This window comes from Protopterus annectens, chromosome 7.part0 (genome assembly GCF_019279795.1).
Source record: "Protopterus annectens isolate FY-2018-M chromosome 7.part0, PAN1.0, whole genome shotgun sequence".
Taxonomy (NCBI): Eukaryota; Metazoa; Chordata; order Ceratodontiformes; family Protopteridae; genus Protopterus; species Protopterus annectens.
In genome coordinates this window covers 214,313,610-214,332,543 of record NC_056739.1, presented here as the reverse complement: position 1 = coordinate 214,332,543, position 18,934 = coordinate 214,313,610, and positions in this window count along the sequence as shown.

Genomic DNA, 18,934 nt, shown 5'->3' with positions numbered 1-18,934 from the left:
ACATTACTAGAAAAGCTTAATGGCACTTTTAACTTAGGTATGTCACCACTGGTCTCTTTTTCCTCAGATCATCAATCTGAATAATAAGGTCTAGCCTTAGTATGTCACATGTTAACTACTTCTTGTATCTGTTTCTGTATATCTCTCTCCCCAAAAACTCTGGCCAGTAATTCATTCCTCGCATTATTTAACTGTTGGTGGAAATCTGCATCCCTCATGTTCAGCCTAGACACTCTGAAAACCTGATTCCTAATGACATTGTCAAACACATAGGTAGGGTGCATACTTCCTGTATTTAAAAGATGGTTAATATGACATTCCTTCCTGTACAAGCATGTATACATGCTCCCGTTTTCAATATTTACTTGAACATCCAAAAAGTTTGTTCTCATATATGAAACAACAGATGTAAACCTTAAAAAAGTAGTGGTTGCATTCAAGTACATAAAAAATTCTGAGAACTCCTGCTCTGCACTAGCCCATAAAATAAAAAGATCATCTACAAATCTATGAAAAAACAAACTATAGTTTTGATATGGGCCACTCAATAAATACTCATGTTCCCATACAACCATGACAGTATCATCACCAAACAGAAAAACATTACTTCTAAGACAATGCTCAGTAAATTCCTAATTAATATAATTTTACTTTCAGAGAAATCAGAATACATTTCCATAAACCTAGTTAAACTTTCCAACCCAATCATATTAGGTATAATTGTAAAAAGAGAGGCCACATCAAGTGTTGCCATAAGAAAACCTTTAGTAGGGTTGTTATTGTTGAAAATGTGAAGATCTCTCAAAAACTCTTCCGTATCTCTTAACACATCCTCTCTACTATTTAAAAGTGGTCTCAAACTCTTTTCAATAAAAATGGATGCCGGTTCAGTGCACCAGTTTCTACCAGACACTATAGGCCTCATGGGTGGGTCAGTAGTGTTCTTGTGTAGTTTAGGCAAACCTTGAATAATGGGTGTAGTGGGTGAGGTAACCATAAAATAATATAATAGACTATTGTCTATCATGCCATTCAAAGACATATTTTTTAATTGCTTATGTACTTTTTCTATGAACAACTTAACCCTGGCAGAAGGAAATTTCTCATAAAAAACATATTCCTTCAGCATGTATAACATAATGAAATCATATTTACTTTTATCCATAAAAACTATAGGCCCTCCCTTGTCGGCAGGCCTAATTACTATTGTGTCATTCTTCTGTAAACCTAGTAAAGCTTCATGCTCTAATTTTGTTAAGTTATAAGACTTTTGCCCCTTATTATGTTTCTGCCTGTTGTAATAATTAAATCTGTGTACATCCTCTATGCACATTTTTTCAAAAGCATTGACTAATGGGTTAACTGCAGGCATAAATATGCTAGATTTTTTTACAAACATTACTACCTTGCATTTGTGTAGTCTTTGTACCATTAAACTGCATTTTTAACATCAAATTATGTGTAAACATTAGCAGACCGGAGATCCGTTGCGGCGACCTCTAACCGGGAAAAGTCAAAAGACACAACATCTTTATATCAAATATGACATCTGCAAAATCTGACCTACCAGTGTGTATAAAAGACAGTCCTTTTTGTAACAAATTATTTCTACCAATGTAAGAAATTTTATATTGGGAAAACAGACCGCACACTTAAGGAGAGGATTAGAGAACACATTTATCACATAGGTAAAAAAGCAGAAGTAATGCCCTGGCCAAACATGTTATGAATACTTATAGTTAACATAAATTTAAGTTTATGGCCATTGCTAGGAGTTTTGTGAGTTTGGGAGGGGGGGGACACATGCAATAAAACAGAGGAACTGGAAGCTAGATGGATAGTTTTATTGAGAGCTGATATGGGGCATGGTCTCAATGAACAAATACCACTCAGACCAGAGTTAAAGGCCAGACCTCTACATAGGTAAAGTAGCTGTTTTTAAGAATATGTATTTTAATAATGTGCGTTTATATTGCACAAAGTATATACAAAAATGTACATTTTAGGATTTTCTTTGAACTTTTATTTATTTTCTGGTTATTATACAGCTTTAATATTTTATAGTAATGGAATGCATGTAGTCATGTGATGAATTGTTGTCATGTGATGCATTCAGCAGTGTTTAAAAGTATGACTGGTTTCAGTTTGTTTTTATGCACCTGAAGAAGCAGATGTGAAAGCGCTTGTGCTTGATTAAAGTTTTATAACCTGGAGCCTATCCTGTGTCCTCCTGTTCTTTTTGAATGCCTTATATAAGTTTAATGAAGCAGTATACACTATTATATTTACCATACCTAATCCTCTATTTTCCTTACCATATATAAAACACCCCTTTTAACATGATTCCCCTATACTTGGACAAATTTCCCCTAGTACTATAATACCACCTCAGGTCTCCCCTGAAAAGAGGTCATTAGACTAGCAGGACTAACTTGTTCAACAAGGGATAGATAGATAGATGATAGATAGATAGATAGATAGATAGATAGATAGATAGATAGATAGATAGATAGATAGACATACTTGTATAGGAAAAAAAGGATTGTAGGTTATAAGATTATCAGTTAGTGAGAAGAGATATATGACGGGACTGATATGGGTATATAGACTAGAAGACAGTTTTGATGAGTGAGACGGTCTTGACTATATCAATCATTATTTCTGAAGCTAGTACATATTTTTTCTTCAATCAAATGAGTATGCAGTGATTTCTTGAATGAGATGTGATTGTCTTCAAATTTGAATTGTCAGGTAAACAGTTCTAGAAAGCTGGAGTTAGTTGGAGAAGGATTTCTCACTGGTAGCTACAGTAAAGGAAGGTCTTACAAGAGGGAGCAAATTGGAATTGCAAAGAGAGTAGTTGGAAGTTTTGATATGAAATAAAATGTTAATGCAAACTGTATATTAGGAATAAAGAATGGAACATCAATATTATGCAGAAGCCATATAATAATTATAGTTAAATGAAATAGCTAAATGAACATTGGTAGCTTTAGTAAATATGTGTAGGACTGATGCAGTGAGAGTATGACAGAGAAGTGTACTCCACAACCTGTGACCAAAAAAATATGCATTTTTGGCTGATATAAAAGTAAGTTGTAAGAAAAGGAAACATACCTGATAGGTTGAGTTAGGCTAAGAAGACATATGGGGATAGTATATAACATGGTTGGGGAGACAAAACTTCAGAAGAGCAGTCAGACAGCAGATTTAGTTGGTACCATGCAGAAGATGGAAAAATTGTTGGATAGCAGTTACAGGAAGTGTATATTTAGTTCATAGGTTCATAGGTTCATAGGTTCATACTAGGCTATCCACCCTAGGGCATTTATAAGCCTAGCCAGAATGTGTTTGGCTTTCGCCACCCATTTTAAATTTATTTTGCTATGCCCTTTTTCGAGGTTAGTATACTGTGCCTCTGTCTAACAGTGCACAGAAGTGATACCCGGGGTAAACCTACGATCTCCCATCCACTCATCAAGATTCCTCTTGAAGAGAGTCAATGAGGGACTCTGCCTAACCTGGACTGGGATTTTATTCCAAAGTGAAGGGAGCCTCTGGGTAATGAATCTGTCCCTTCAGCATGTCCTATTTATTTCAGTGCTGAGGTTCAAGTCTCTCGAGCGCGTAGCTCGATGGGATTTGGATTTTCTGAGGTGCAGCATATCCATTAATTCCGGGTTGGACATGGCTTTATACGTCAGGCACAGATCGCCTCTGAACAGGCGGTATGCCACTGAGTAGAGCTGGAGTTTCTTTAACCGGGCAGCATATGGCATCTGTTTGAGCCCTTTGATCCTCTTGGTGAGGTACTTTTGGGGTCTTTCCAGTTGCTGCAGGTGTCGGTAAGGTACATCCCAAAAGGGGCATCGTACTCAATTATGGGCCTGATGAGGGATGAGTAAAGAGGCACGATGATGTCCCCTGATCTAGATGTGAATCCCTTCATGATTAGGTGGGCTATATAAAATGTTTTTCTAACCACTTTGGCCACGTGGTTGTCAAATGAGAGATTTATCAACTTGGGTCCCCAGGTCCCTAATTACTTCTGTACTTAATGGATTACCACCTATGTGGTAATTTGTGGGCACTTTGTTTTGCCAAAGGGATGACTATACACTTTTGGCATTTAGCTTGAGGCCATGGCTCTGGCACCAGTTGTCTGTTTCTATGAGGCCCTTTTTGGAGAATGCTTGTGTCGACTGGAGAGTCGATTATGGCGCCCAGTTTGCAGTCATCTGAGAACTTGGTCATCCACAGTCCTTCCTGTTGGCCTGTACCTCCGAGAAATATATACCGAACAAGAGAGGTCCCAGGACTGAGCCTTGTGGGACACCACTTGTAACTGGTTTGGAGTCTGACATGGCTCCAGCAATTCTAACCATGTGGGTTCTGTCCTTGAGCCAGTTTGCAATCCATCTAGTGACATAGGGGTTTATATTTAAGCTGGTGAGCTTATCTATAATGCCCGAGTGGGGTATTGTATCGAAGGCTTTTGCGAGGTCCAGGTAGGCTGTGTGGACCACCTTCCCCTCGTCAATGGCCTTGGTGACTGTTTCAAAGAAATCAATCAAGTTTAAGAGGCAATGATCTGCCCTTAACAAAGCTGAACTGGGTAGGATCCAGTGTTTGTAGGTCCCCAATATCTTTATTTATGAGGTCCATGATGATCCTTTCCATAGCTTTGCAGACCAAGCTAGTCAGGCTTATGGGGCGATAGTTTCCAGGATCCGTTGAGGCACCACCTTTATGGAGAGGACCACTGTTGCTGTACGCCACTCTTTGGGCACATATCCTGTAGTAAGGCTGAGATTGAACAGTAGTTTTATGTTTGGGTTTAGCTCTTCTTGGAGTTCATGTAGGACGCAGTCCGGGACACCATCTGGTCCCATTGATGCTGTGTTTTTTGCTTTGGAGAGGGCGGCTCTTACCTGAGCATCTGTGATGTCAGGGGGGCAGCACTCTGCTGGGGTAGATATTTGTCCTTTGGTGGGAGAAGTTTGCGCTGAACCTGTCAGCTAGGATGTTGGCAATGTCTGTGGGTTCGGTGTATTTTTTGTCATTTTGGACTAATTCTGAGCATATCTGGGAATTACCACCCAGGTTCCTAACTAGTTTGTGTGACAAACAATTTCTTAGCTTGAGTAAGATGCGCTACTGTACACAGAATATTTGGTGCACTGCAGAGCAAGATCTAAAAACAGTTGAGGTTAGTGTTATTGCTCTAAAACATGTAGTTAGCCAAGTTAGCTAACTTGAATAATTTATATCAGTAAACATATACCACACAGTCTTAACCATATTTCAGATGAGACATTAAACTGATGTCCCACCTGCCTGACTTTATGGTAGATCAGGTGGATGTAAAAGATTATATGGCATTTATCAAAAAGACTAAGGGTTGCTTTTTTCATATAGTCATATACTTTTATTCCATATTTCCATTATTTTACAGATCATACACACAAATTTACTTACATCATGGTTTATAATTACCTATGCACCTCTTCTTCCAAAAAACATGTTTTGATTTCCAACATCATATTATCACCCCCTTTACTTATTATACAATGACTCTTCACTTTTATTTTCCTTAAGAACAATATTACCAAAAGGAACACTTCATTCCACTTATTGATTTCTGCATTACTACACCTTTTATATTCCTCATACAGTACCATATTTATATCAAATTCATTGAACCAATTCCATTTATATTTCTCTATAAAAATAGCCAAGAAAAACTCAATTTCTTTAAAGTCCATTTTCGACCTCTTACAGACCTCTACATAGGTAAAGTAGCTGTTTTTCAGAATATGTATTTTGATAATGTGTGTTTATATTGCACAAAGTATATACAAAAATGTATATTTTAGGATTTTTTTTGAACTTTTAGTTATTTTCTGGTTACTATACAGCTTTAATATTTTATAGTAATGGAATGTATGTAGTCATGTTATGAATTGTTGTCATGTGATGCATTCAGCAGTGTTTAAAAGTATGACTGGTTTCAGTTTGTTTTTATGCACCTGTAGAAGCAGATGTGAAAGCGATTGTGCCTGATTAAAGTTTTATAACCTGGAGCCTATCCTGTGTCCTCCTGTTCTTTTTGAATGCCTTATATAAGTTTAATGAAGCAGTATACACTATTATATTTACCATACCTAATCCTCCATTTTCCTTACCATATATAAAACACCCCTTTTAACATGATTCCCCTATACTTGGACAAATTTCCCCTAGTACTATAATACCACCTCAGGTCTCCCCTGAAAAGAGGTCATTAGACTAGCAGGACTAACTTGTTCAACAAGGGATAGATAGATTAGATAGATAGATAGATAGATAGATAGATAGATAGATAGATAGATAGATAGATAGATAGATAGATAGATAGATAGACATACTTGTATAGGAAGAAAAGGATTGTAGGTTATAGGATTATCAGTTAGTGGGAATAGATATGTGACGGGACTGATATGGGTATATAGAGTAGAAGACAGTTTTGATGAGTGAGATGGCCTTGACTATATCAATCATTATTTCTGAAGCTAGTACATATTTTTTCTTAAATCAAATGAGTATGCAATGATTTCTTGAATGAGATGTGATTGTCTTCAAATTTGAATTGTCAGGTAAACAGTTCTAGAAAGCTGGAGTTAGTTGGAGAAGGATTTCTCACTGGCAGCTACAGTAAAGGAAGGTCTTACAAGAGGGAGCAAATTGGAATTGCAAAGAGAGTAGTTGGAAGTTTTGATATGAAATAAAATGTTAACGCAAACTGTATATTAGGAATAAAGAATGGAACATCAATATTATGCAGAAGCCATATAATAATTATAGTTAAATGAAATAGCTAAATGAACATTTGTAGCTTTAGTAAATATGTATAGGACTGATGCAGTGAGAGTATGACAGAGAAGTGTACTCCACAACCTGTGACCAAAAAAATATGCATTTTTGGCTGATATAAAAGTAAGTTGTAAGAAAAGGAAACATACCTGATAGGTTGACTTAGGCTAAAAAGACATATGGGGATAGTATATAACATGGTTGGGGAGACAAAACTTCAGAAGAGTAGTCAGACAGCAGATTTAGTTGGTACCATGCAGAAGATGGAAAGCATTGAATAGCAGTTACAGGAAGTGTATATTTAGTTTGTGTGACATACAATTTCTTAGCTTGGGTAAGATGTGCTACTGTACACAGAACAGTTGGTGCACTGTAGAGCAAGATCTAAAAAGAGTTGTGGTTAGTGTTATTGCTCTAAAACATGTAGTTAGCCAAGTTAGAGCTAACTTGAATAATTTATATCAATAAACATATACCACACAGTCTTAACCATATTTCAGATGAGACATTAAACTGATGTCCCACTTGCCTGACTTTATGGTAGATCAGGTGGATGTAAAAGATTCTATGGCATTTGTCAAAAAGACTAAGGGCTGCTTTTTTCATATAGTCATATACTTTTATTCCATTATTTTACACATCGTACTCACAAATTTACTTACATCAGGGTTTATAATTACCTATGCACCTCTTCTTCCAAAAAACATGTCTTGATTTCCAACATCATATTATCACCCCCTTTACTTATTATACGATAACTCTTCACTTTTATTTTCCTTAAGAACAATATTACCAAAAGGAACACTTTATGCCACTTATCAATTTCTGCATTACTACCCCTTTTATATTCCTCATACAATACCATATTTATATCAAATTCATTGAACCAATTCCATTTATATTTCTCTATAAAAATAGCCTAGAACAACTCAATTTCTTTAAAGTCCAAATTTATTTATATCTGTCTAACTATTTATCTGTCTATATAGATATATATAATTAGATGTTTCTCCCACATCACACATATTTCACATGCTCTTCTTAATTGCTTAATATGTCATGTTTCATATAACAGGTAATCTGTCTGACAAAATTCAGCAGAAAATCATCTTCACCTTCATAAACCCCCCCTCATATATTTTTCTGTATTTCTTTGACGTAAACCGTTACATCATTCCTTAACTCTTACAATGAAGACAATAAAAAACATTATTTTCTTATTACAACTTTCCTTTCTCCTTTTACCTCAGCTGATTGTATTTTCCATAACATCATTTTTACTTCCTTTTGCCTATGTGTGTTATCACTTCATATTCTTTCTCCTCATTCCTACCACATTCTCTTTTCTTTTTCTTTCTGCTTGTTCCAATCTATAAGTCTTTATGATCTATTATTGCCTTTAACATACAAAATAAAAAGTAGCGGCCATTAAAACTCGTGGATTTATCTGATTTAGGCCCCCCTACACACACACTCCTATTATGCACTTTACTTCTTTTGACAAAATGTAACCATAATTCTTCCAATAAACAATGAGCAACATATACAGTAATTACTTTTCCATCACGCCAGGAAACATATATACCCCCTTAAATAAGTCAAATTTTCCTCATGATACATTTTAACTCCTACATTTTATTTTTCTTGAAAGACAGTGGAAATAACTTCCATCATCCTGTCAGTCTCTTTATTTTCTCCATCATTTTCTTCCATAGTTCTACTACAATGTGATATTTTTGAAATCTCATTATAAATACACTTCATATTTTGTAAAGTAAATTAGAGCAGTTTTTTTCTAATTCCCCAAACCTTTTACTTCTTTTGTTTATTCGGCACCAACCCTACTTTCTCCAATAAACTTAATTTTCTGTTTGTACTACTACTCCCCTCCCCCCGTCATATTCATAGCTACCAGCACTGCATATGAAGGTATTAAAGGTAACCTCACACCTTTCCTTACTTCGTATCTTTCCTCATCCAACTCATTCATGTATTTGTATTATTGCATTTATCAGAATCACAATCGCATATTCAGTGGAGACCCTTGCTTTACGCATCTTTCTATTTTTATCTTTTTTTCTCTACTCATCCACTTGGTATTACTTGTGTCTGCAGCCAGTCATACACTTTTCTAATTGAATTTAGCATTTTTTTTCTAAATCCCAGATTCTTTTAGAATGTTTCAATTTCCTTATGATGCATACTATCAAATGCTTTTGCAATGTCACATGAAACCACTTTCCCTTCATATTCTTGTCTTATTACAATATTCGCTGCCCCTTTAGGTATAATCATGTAGTGCAAGGAGTGCCAAAATTACTCACTGAAACTGGAAGTAAGATAAACTTGTGAAGTGCATCCTAACCACATGGCCCGAACTTAACAGTGTTTACGGATGCTTAACAAATGTTTGTTATGGATACTTAATGCTGCTAAAATCAGATCTTACCAACAGAAAATATAGTGAAATGAAGTTTCTAACAGCTTTTATAGGAGGTTACTTGGCTAACAGTCCAAGAGCTCTTACAAGCCTAGCCTTATTTCTTCTGAGTTTCCCCAGTTGTCTGTAGTTAGATGAGCGGAGTTTGCAGAGCTATTAGTCTATGGTAATTAACACCAACTGCCTCTGCCCATGAGGGACATGGGCACCACCTCAGAAGTGAATTTACAGTCACAAATCCATTGACCAAGGTTCCATTTGAAGAGGGTCAGAGATGGGCTCTGCTTCTTGTTCCAGAGAAGGGGTAGTATCTGGGAGATGTATCTATCTTATCAGTGTGACTTGTTCATGTCAGAGGATAGGTTAAGATCCCTGAAGCAAATGACCCTCGTGCAGTTTGATTTATGAATGTGTAGCATTTCTATCAGGACCTGGTCAGACACTGCCCTGTAAGCCAGACACAGATCACCACTTAACAGTCTGTAAGTGACATAATACAGTGACAGGGATTTCAGTCTTTCCATGTAGGACTTTGTTTTGTGTTCCCTGTATTTTCTTGGTGAGAAATCTCTGTGATCTCTCCACCTGTTGCAGGTATCTGGTGAGATACATACAAAAGGGTGCATTGTACTCAATTACTGGTCTGATGAAGGCCAAGTGTAATGGAATTATAACATCCTTAGAGCTAAATGTGATGCCTTTACTTATGAGATGTGCCACATAGAAGGATTTCCTTACTACTGTGGATATGTGGTGGTCAGAGTTCAGATTGATATCAACCTGAGTACCCAAATCACATACCACAGGGTCTACACTTAGGGGGATTCTATATTGTACTTAGCAAGGATGTTAGTTTATCCACTTAGCTTCAATCCATGGCTTTGGCGCCGATCATTTGTCTACGTTAACCCTTTATGCAGTATCAGGAACTCAATGATTGCTCCTAATTTGCAATCATCAACAAACTTGCTCAGCCACAAGCCATCCATGTTTGCCTGGACTTCTGAGAAATAAATTCAGAACAGTAAAGGGCCCAGCACAGAACCCTGTAGTACACCACTGATGATGTTTTTTTTTTTTTTTTTTTTTTTTTTTTTGATAACTGTGAAGTCACCCACTTGACAGTATGTGTCCTGTTAATGAACAGGTTGGCTAACCCTTATGTCACCAGATGGGTATTACCCAATTAGGAGAGTTTCTCTATAATACCTGAGTGGGGAATTGTGTCAAATGCCTCAGCTAAGTCAAGGTAAGTAGTATGCACTGCCTTTCCCTTGTCCAGGGCTTTGGTGACTTTCTCAAAGAATTCAACCAGGTTTAGCAGACACGATCTTCCCTTAACAAATCCGAACTAAGTTAGGTCCAGAGTTTGGATATTACTTACATCATAGTTGATAAGGTTCATAAAGATTCTTTCCATGGCCTTGCAGATGAGGATAGTCAAGCTTATGGGGCTATAGTTCCCAGGGTCAGTTGATGGTCTTCCTTTGTGTAGAGAGGTTATTGTTGCTGTTTTTCATTCTGCCGGAACATAGCTGTGACTAAACAAGGGTCCAAGTGGGTCTCCTAGATCATTTATTTTTATTTATTTTATTTCACATTTGTTAACCAGGAATGTCTGACTTGGACCAAAGCCAATTTTCAGTGGAAGTCCTGGGAGAAACACTTCAGATGCATGTATTTGTAACGTGGGAGGAAACCGGACCACCCTGAGGAAATCCACATAAACACAGGGAGGACATACAGACTCTGCACAGAAGGCATTCCGGACAAGAATCAAACCAGAAAACCTCTTGCTGTGAGGCAACAACACTACCATTGCACCACTGTGCCGTCATGTTTGAAGTCTTTTAAAAGGCAACCTGGGATGTTGCCTTGTGATTATCCTTAGCTAGGGAGGTTATTTTTGCTTTGTAATTAGCTTTGGAGTACTTGACAAGATCTCTAATTTGTTTGTTTAGGCTAGAGGGGGATTTTCTTTCCCTCTGCTGAACAAGTTCCTTCTTGCTTTTGAACATTGGTTTCTTTCCTTTGTTGTATAGTCTATTTATACTAACAGTCCACCAGAGTGACTTGTTTTTACGGCAAGGCCTTGTTTTAATCCGATAAAGCACAGTCAGTTCTATGTTGTTGGTCGTTTCGGCTTTTCCCGGTTAGTGGTCGCCACAGCCGAACTCTGGTCTGCTAATGATTGGCAGTAGATTTTTCTATGGTGCCAAGTTGCCAGCCCGACGCCCAACCTTCTGCGAAGGCACGCCCATTCACGCATGTCTTTCGGAGGCCACTCAATCATGGGGAGGACATGCAGACTCCACACAGAAGGCACTCCAGCCATGAATAGAACAGGAGAACCTCTTGCTGTGAGGCAACAATGCTACTGCTGTACCACAGCGGCTTACAGGCACAGTCAGTTCTATACAATTGCTTAAATGGTTATACTTTAATATATAATGGCACAATTAGCTCTATACAATTGCTTAAATGGTTATACTTTAATATATAATGGCACAGTCAGTTCTATACAATTGCTTAAATGGTTATACTTTAATATATGATGGTACACCTCTGCATAGGAGTCCATGTTATTTGTGTTCGAGGAGGTTTTGAGACTTCTTATACTATCGCTTAGTAGCAGGTAATTTGTCTTGGAAAAATTCTTAAGCATTTTTGAGCTTCAGGGTGTGTCTGGCATTATAATTACATTGAAAAAGACTAATTTATGGTCCTATTTTACCAAAGAGGACATTACACGGGGGGGGGGCAATGCTCACTCATGCTACTGAGTACTATGCCCAGATCCTTTGAGCCCCTCATGGGTCTGCTGACTAGCTGTCCCAGAGTATTTGCATTGACAAAGTCTAAGAACCTCTGAGCCAGCATGTTTGTGGTCAATTATGTTTCCCATCTGATGGTGGGATAATTAAATCACCCATGACTAAGGTATTCGGCTGTATGGTAAGTGACTGCAGTAAGTCCAGGTATGAGGTGTGCTTTTTCTGGTTCACGGAGAGGGACCTATAGCTAGCAATGATGTGATAGGGGATTTTGCCAGTGGCAAATTTTACATGGAGTAGCTCGAGACAGTCATTCGGTTTGACCAGTTTTGAGGTGTATGTATCCTTAATGAAGATTAATACACCTCCTCCTTTGGTTCTTTCAAACTCAGTTTGAGGTCTGAATGTATGGAAGTCATAGTAGCCCTGAATGGCTGGGATGCTTTCTGCGACTTTGAACCATGTCTCAGTGACTGCACAGATGTCAACATCTTCCAAGATGAAGAGTGCTTCCAGGGAGTGCAGTTTCTTTAGACTCCTAGTATTAAGCATCAGCACCTTGAGGTTATCTAGAGAGGGTTTTATTACATTGGGAGGTTGGTTATTTTGGCACTGTCTAAAAAAGGTACAATACGGGTGGAATGCCTTGGCCAGTATCTGAAAGCCTAGGGGAGAGAGGTGCAGAGCATCTCTGGCAACGCAGTGTGGCCTGTTGACCATGTCCTCTCAGGCTGACAGATATTGTATCCCTTTGGAATGACTCCAGAAGATAAGCCAATTGTTAAAGTCAACCATTTTTGTTTGTAATGTGGCATCATCCTTGGAGAAGGTAGAAGGCTACCTATGTTAGGCTTATACCTGCTTGTGACACACAATCTAAGAGCTTAGTCATGTCTCTCTTCATATAGTCCTAATAGGTACGTCTGAAGTGATTCAACACCACATGGACTATGACGGAGTCATACTAGTACTTGCAGTTGAGTAATTTGAGTGCTTGAGTGACTTGACAAATCCTAGCACCTAACAGGAAGCTAACCGTAACCCACTTCTTATCCAGCCTGGTGAGGGGAACATCCGTGTGTCTCACTATGGAGTCTTCTATGACCAATATTTTGGGTTTTGTGGTGTTACGCCTTATGGGCTTATTTGTTGAGATACTGGTGCGTGTTTGTTATTATGTGCTACATCTGTTTTTTTTGCACTGTTGTGTGTGTAAGTGGTTTCTGAAGGTACCATTTGGAAGGCCTCTGGTCTTTTGGTAAGTTACTAGTGTGTTCCTCTGCATATGTGGGTTTGTGTCATGCTCTCATTTAGTTTTGGAAGTGATATGTATGTGCTAACAACCTGTTTGGTATTCAATTTGCCCATATGTGAGAGTCTTTCCTCCATTTTCAAAGTGTAAACTATATCTCTCATATAAAGTATTTGTTCATTTCAGGAGTAAGTGGTTGTCAGTATACATGAGACAATTGTTGAACTGCTACAGGATTCCCATGTCCATCAGGATAGCCAGAGAGATGATGATGAGGGGAAACTGCCAGTCCATGATAGCAGGTTCTTAATGTATGTTTTGTGTGGGGAAGGGAATGGGTTAATTTAACATGACAGTGCTGGTAACTCACACACTATAAGAGGAACCTATACTTTATGTAAGGTTGAGCAATAAAGCAACACTACTGAGTGAGCAGCAGAAAAGCCTGAAAGGATTTCACTGACAGTTGTTTAGGGAAAAAACATTCTTTAAGATGTTTGCATCAATACAGGGTACTGCCAAGTGTAAGAAGACCACACAAACTAACTACAACAACCCTAGAACTATCAGATACAATGTAAAAAAATGCAATTAACTACTACAAGCAGGAGTAGACAGTACTTTTTTTAAGTGCAGCAAAAAACAGTAAATAACTTAGAAACTGCAAAAATACAGTTTCAATTAATAAGAGAAGTGCAAAAAATACTTATTTTTGTCTTTAGAGTAATGGGTTGCTTGTATAATATTGTGTTTTGTCATCTCTGATATTTACATTGTATGTAATACATATGTACATTCATAGGATTGTAAGAGGTTACTAGGCTAATGGCCCTGGGGCCCTAACAAGCCTAGCCAAGAGTTTATCCCAAAAAATGAAACCTCAGTCAGGATCTGTCCCCACTATCAATGAGGGAGACAGGTGGAAGCCCTGCAATAAATTTGTGGTTTCCCATCCACTCATTAAGGTTGTGCTAGAAGAGGGTCAACAATGTACTCTGATGTGTATGGGAAGTCTATTCCAGAGACAGGGCAGCCTGTGGGAGACAAACTATATATCCAACAGGTTTTGTTAATGTTGCATATTAGATTTAGGCCTTCCGAGTGGGTAATGTGCAAGGAGTTAGACTTATGGATATGGAGCATCTCCAGTAGGACAGTGTCTGAGATTGCCTTGTAGGTTAGAGACAGATCACCTCTGAGCAATCTGTATGATACCAAGTAGAGTAATAGTGATTTGAGCTTGTCCGCATAGGATAGGTGTTGGAGGCCATGGATTCTCTTTATGAGGTATTTCTGTGGCCTCTCCATTTGGTGCAGATGTTTGGAGAGGTACATACCAAACGGGGCATTATACTCAATTATTGGTTTAAGGAGGGAGGAGTATAGAGAGGTAATAACCTCCTTTTCTCTGGATGCAATCCCTTTACTTATGAGATGAACCAAGTAAAAGGCTTTTCTGACCACTGCCTATACATGATGTTCAAATGTGAAATTGCTGTCAACCTGTGTACCCAGGTCTCTCACCACAGGCTGTGTGCTTAGGGGGTTGCTGTTGATGTGGTAATCAGTAGGGGCCATGTTTTTGCCACATGGTATGATAGTGCATTTTGTTTGTGTTTAACTTAAGGCCATGACTTTGGCACCAGTTATTTGTTGCTGTGAGACCCTCTTGTAGTATAACATCATTTGGGGAGTGAATGACAGCACCCAACTTACAGTCGTCTGCAAACTTGGTCAGCCACAGGCCTTTTGTTTTTGCTTGGACCTCTGAGAAGTAGATGCCAAACAGTACAGGTCCCAAGACAGATCCCTGGGGAACGCCACTAGTGACAGGTCTGCTGTCAGAGATGGAGGCACCTATTTTGACCTTGTGGGTCCTATCGGTGAGCCAGTTGGTCACCCACCTGATGAGACAAGGATTTACGCCAAGTTGTGTTAGCTTTTCAATGATGATCAAGTGGAGGATTGTGTCAAAGACTTTGGCCAAATCAAGGTAAGCTGTATGTACTGACTTTCCCTCATTCAGGGCCTTGGTGACAGTCTCAAAGAAATCAACCATGTTCAACAGGCAGGATCTGCCCTTGATGATTCTGAATTGGGTGGGGTCAAGTGCTTGGAGATCGCCTATGTTCTTGTTTATGAGGTCCATAATAATACGGTCCATGGCTTTACAGCTCAGGCTTGTCAAGCTAATTTGCATTTTGTCTTTCACTTTGTATACAATGTCATGTTTCTACTGTATTTACCCATGGGATAGGATGCAAAAGGTCCAATGGGATCGCTGTCCTAAACCCGTTAACAAATTCAAAATAAAATTAATTAGCTAAGGTCTGGTTAGAAATAACAGCAATACCCATAACAGTTACCAGTTTTTGCTCATTGTCACACAAGCAAAATAATTCCATTTACCTATCCTTGGCACAAGCAAAAGTAACTTCAAATGGCTTAAAGATACCTTCCAGACTTTGAGGATACACCCTGACTGCACTTACAGCTCTCAAGGCACTCCTTTCTATTATCCTACTTTATTTCATCAAAGGATAGCCGACCCTATAAAGCTCTAGAAGCAGCTGATGCCTATTAACTACAATGGAGATGAATAATCACTATACCCATTTTATATGTGTGAGATTGTGTGTGTGTGTGTGTGTGTGTGTGTGTGTGTGTGTGTGTGTGTGTGTGTGTGTGTGTGTGTGTGTGTGTGTGTGTGTGTATATATCTATATATATGAATATATAAATATATATATATATATATATATATATATATATATATATATATAGAGAGAGAGAGAGAGAGAGAGACATAATACACACACTTAAGCTGTGTCTATATAATGCACATTGTGACGACCATGCCCTGGCCAGCAATCAAGGAGTCTCAATCCACACCACTCACACCAGGGAGGTCGTCTCCTAGAGGAGAAAAAGGATAACTAATACACACAGTAAAGTAAAATTTTCCTTAAGTGCACACAGAGATCACAGTCAGTATGGGGCTGGTTGCTCCCTTGCTCACCAGGTCGCCAATAAGACTCCCCATTGGCACAGCTATAGGGGTCCAGGTCTCAGCCTAACTGGACAAGCTAAAACCTCCAGTACCCTCTCTGTCCAACCAGTGCTTCATGTCCCTGCCAAGTAGCTGACACAACACACACACACTTTGAGATAAGTATTTATACAACTTCACAGACACTCCTGGGAAAGGCTGACACAGATTCTCCAACTGTGCCCCTTTACCCAGTCTATATGGTAGTAATTACTGCCACCACCCAGTTAATAATATCAGCTACTAAAAGGCCCTTAAAAGGGTGTCCAATTATTACTGTGCAATATTATTATCCAATGGTAGTATGACTAACAGTCAAGGCTTACTTTAGAGTGCCCTATTACAATAACCTCTATAAATATGCAATGTACTCTGGAGCTTATCTCTACACAAATCAGCCACAGGTAGAAGGCTTTAAAAATATTTAATAATAAAAATATTTAAAAGTTTATATTTTTATATATTCATATATGTAAAAGTTGAAATTTAAGTGATCTTATTTTACATTTATTTTAATAACATTTTTAATCACACACGAAAGAATACATTTTTTTGACTTTGGTTTTTAATAAGAAATGTGAACATATTCCGATATAATCTATGCTTGTAATTTTAAACCAACAAGCATATAGTGCTATTTTTAAGGGATGGTTTTGCACTTGCACAAGATGAAGTTAATTATTTCAATTATTAAGTGTTAATTATAACACATGACTAACTTCTACAATATAAAAGTGATGAGTATTTGCTGTTTAAACTAACTTGAAAAAGCCTGGTATAACCAGGCGAAAGCGCTTGTTGGAAGTCGGAGATCTTTGTATTTTGTTGTTTCGCTAAATAAAGGAATTAAAACTTACTACTGAAGTTTTCGTTTAAGCTGCACAACGCTACCACAGAGTGAATTTACACTCGCATTGAGGTGACTGCATTGAGTGAGCAGAGTTACGCTGGTATCTGCTTTTGGGACTTTTTGCATTATTAGACTCAGTTCTTGTTTTGTGGACTTGTTGTTTTTTTCTTCCATGGCAGAAGAACCAGCTAACTCAGACTTCGCTAACACTCCCATTCTGTTAACGGAAGAACAGGATGATTCCCCTGTTACTAGGAAGGAATTCAACCAGCTCTTAACGATGATGACACACATCAGCAACTTGCTGACTGCAACCAAACCTGATGATTCCACTATGCTGCCGGGTAATCAACAGCAGAGGCAAGTGAAGGATAACTTTACCATACGAACTCAGGAGCCGAATGGCGGTGAGAACATTGTCCTTTCCACTTTACCAACAGGGATTGTTAACAATGATAAACGAGAACAGCAGCACGGACACACACAAAGGGGCTTTATTAATGATAAAGCTCAAAGCGTAAACCACAAAGAATTTGACTTTCAAGCATGGACAGCACAACAATACGTTTTTAAACCAGGTACTGCACATAAACAATTTGAACGCATGGATTTCGATTTTGAGACTCTAAGTAATAAACTGTATGCTTATAAAAATGCCCAGTTAGAGATTAATTATTTAAATGAATGCATCAAAGTGCAGCAAGTGCCTAAAGGACTTCGCTGCTTCAAATTTCTGAATAATGCCATAGTTGGTTCACCTTGCATTCGAAACTTATAGATTTGTTTGACAAGACAGGACTGGAAATTTTAAATTTAATGATTCAAGACTATCAAAGGAAAACTGATATGTTGTTAAATGAACTTTCAACTTTAAATGACAGTATTGTTAATCACAGGAATTTTTTGAGTTTCAAAAAGAAATATGACGATACTTTTTTAGAAGTGGATCAACATTGTTTGAAGGTAATTGACCGTAAAGCTAGGAAACTAGAAAGAGACTTAATAGAGTATAAGGAGGGCAGAGCTTATCCATTGCCAAGGAACAATAGGTTCAATTATCTAGAGAAAGATAGAGAGAATTTGGATAACCATGAGGAGTCTATTACACCTGCAGTTGAACCCCTGAGAAGGAGTGAGAGTTTAGCGCAAAAAGATAGCCACAACCAATCTCGGGTTTTTCAATACCCGCAGGGCAGACTGCAGGGGAGGAATCAGGCATATTTCCAACAGAGTTGGAACAGGGGGCACAGATAGAAGCAGATAATGTTATATATGATTTAGACAATGTAGTTGAATTGAACCTGGACACAGAAGGATGCCAGATTTTTAATGAAAACAATTTCATGATTTACAACTATACAGACATTAATATTACTTCTGAATTTTTCCAGTTATTCATAAAGGGGCTACATTTTGTTCCTACCCACCCTATGAGTCTTACTAAACTATTAGTTGAATTCAAATTATTCATCAGGAAACTTAACCTAACTATTTATTTCAAAGGGCAAGAGCAACCAGACCATGCACTTAGTAGAAGAAGCACTTTTAACCCCCCTACACACCCTAATTTGAAAGTATTTGATGATTTAGTGGAAAAAACACTCAGGAACAGCTATAGACCACACTACAGACAAGCATAAACCAATTTAGACTCTCATTCACAACAGCTTATTGAACATCTAAACAAGGAAAATATTAGGGTGATGAAACCCGATAAA